The following is a 2,500-nucleotide window of genomic DNA, read 5'->3' on the forward strand; positions in this document are numbered from 1 at the left end:
AGAAAACAGCTACAAAAAAAAAAAAAAAAAAAAAAAAAAAAAAAAAACTTAAAGCAAAAGTATTACAAAATAAAACAGCTTCAAAGTAAAGGAGATGAAGCAAGCATTACAAGACAACAGCTCCAAAGAAACGAAGACCAAAACACAGGTATTACAAAGAAAACAGCTACAAAAAGAAAAGCTAAAGCAAAAACAAATGTATTACAAAAGCAAACAGATACAGGGAAAAGGAAAGGCTCGAGCAAAAGTATTACAAAGCCCTCAGCCTCCGCCACCTTGCCAAGACGCGCATAATCTTCGCCTTTGTCAACACGTCTGTGCAACACGCTGGCCTCCGTCACCCTTTCCCACCCCCGGCGAGAGAGAATCAGTGGTGGAGGCCTGTGGCGCTTTTAATGCTTGCTACGTCTGTGCTACGGTCCGCCACACATGCTTGCGAGGAAATGCGGGCAAGGCCACTGATCTGTTGGCAAGCAAATTTGTTTTCGTAGAGGCTAGCAAGCACTGAGGCAAACTTCCAGTGCCTCTGCCTCTCTCGCCGTCCTCTGTCTGTCTGCTCGCCTGCTTGTTTGTTCTTGGGTTTCTGTTATATCTGTTTTCTCTCGGCTTGTTCGCGACTTTGTGATCTGTTTTCTTAATCCATATTCGTCCATTTGCTTGTGTTCGCGTCTCTATATTTGTTCTTGGGTGAGGGATACACAGGTCTGCGCGGATTTATAGCTCTGATGAAAGTAAAGCGTTTAGAGAACATGGGCGTTGCGAGTCTGGAGTGAGAGTTGCCTTCGAGAATTTGCAACGGAAAGTGACGTATATATTGGGCAGAATGATAAGAAAAAAAAACTTGACCGATTAAATTTACCGGTATAAGATTTATTATAGCGGATACATATACGGTGGATGTATACGTATATGTATTTGTATGTGTTTATGCTTTTGTGTGTGTGTTTGTGTGTGTGTGTGTGTGTGTGTGTGTGTGTGTGTGTGTGTGTGTGTGTGTGTGTGTGTGTGTGTGTGTGTGTGTCTGTGTGTGTACATCCCACCCACCCCACGCTAACCGCCCGACGCCCATCTGTCTCCCAATCACCCCGCATCTCACCATCCCTTGCCCCGATGACGTCACCGCGCTTGGATCGCACGAGCTGAATCACGCCCAACGATCTCCACAAGAGAGAGAGAAAAAAAATCCATCCTTCAGTGTCTCAAGCCTTAGGACAAGAACACCTTCTCGCAAAAACGAACCGAAAACACTAGGAAACACAAGTGACTGAAGGGAAAAAGAGAGAGAGAGAGAGAAAAGAAAAAAAAACAGATGATCTACTGACCTCAAATTCCCAACCGCAGGTGCTAAGGACGCGAGGCTATATTACCCGAAGGTGGTCGTGGCCGGAAAAGAAGACGACGACCTTACGGCACAGCTGCACGACCTTATGCTGAGTGGGTCGATGCCTTGGTTGGTGGACGTCTGGGTTACATGAGACGGATATAATGGGCCCAAAAGTGTGGTGGTTGGTCTGAAAGTTGGAGACCTTGGAGAGAGAGAGAGAGAGAGAGAGAGAGAGAGAGAGAGAGAGAGAGAGAGAGAGAGAGAGAGAGAGAGAGAGAGAGAGTGAGAGAGAGGAAAGAGAGAGAGAGAAAGAGAGAGAGAGAGAGAGAGAGAGAGAGAGAGAGAGAGAGAGAGAGAGAGAGTGAGAGAGAGGAAAGAGAGAGAGAGAAAGAGAGAGAGAGAGAGAGAGAGAGAGAGAGAGAGAGAGAGAGAGAGAGAGAGAGAGAGAGAGAGAGAGAGAGAGAGAGAGTGAGTGAGAGAGAGGAAAGAGAGAGAGAGAAAGAGAGAGAGAGAGAGAGAGAGAGAGAGAGAGAGAGAGAGAGAGAGAGAGAGAGAGGAAAGAAAGAGAGAGAAAGAGAGATAGAGAGAGAGGGGGGGAGGAGAGAGAGAGAGAGAGAGAGAGAGAGAGAGAGAGAGAGAGAGAGGAAAGAGAGAAAGAGAGAGAGAGAGGAAGGAGAGAGAGAGAGAGGAAGGAGAGAGTGCTTATCTGTGTATGTGTGTGTGTGTTCTCCGCGTGTCTGTTTGCGTGTTTGTCTGTATGTGCGTGTGCGTGGCAATAAGTGTTCCCATGTTCAGTTTAGCAGAAATTTTAGCACCTACTTGCCCATACCTGTTTTTCTTTCACTCTCCCCGTCTTAGCACATAGTTTTCATACCCAATTGCCTCTCTCTTTGCCTCGCTGAAATCCCGACCTACAAGTCTAATTCAAAACTTGCCATTTTACTGACCCGTCGGGTTTGCTGCACGCGGTCTTCGGGCTGCCTCCCTGCTTGCGTTTCTTCCTGATCGCTTGTGGTCCCCGCGTTTCCTGCTTGGATGCTTGATTTTGTCGGATACTTCATTGCAGATATCTTTTTTTTTTTTTTTTGTAATTTTCTGTGTGCGGTGTGTGTGTGTTTGTATTTTTCTGTGCGTGCGTGCGTGCGTGCGTGCGTGTGTGCGTGTGTGCGTGTGTGC

Source organism: Penaeus chinensis, chromosome 7 (genome assembly GCF_019202785.1).
Source record: "Penaeus chinensis breed Huanghai No. 1 chromosome 7, ASM1920278v2, whole genome shotgun sequence".
Classification (NCBI taxonomy): domain Eukaryota; kingdom Metazoa; phylum Arthropoda; class Malacostraca; order Decapoda; family Penaeidae; genus Penaeus; species Penaeus chinensis.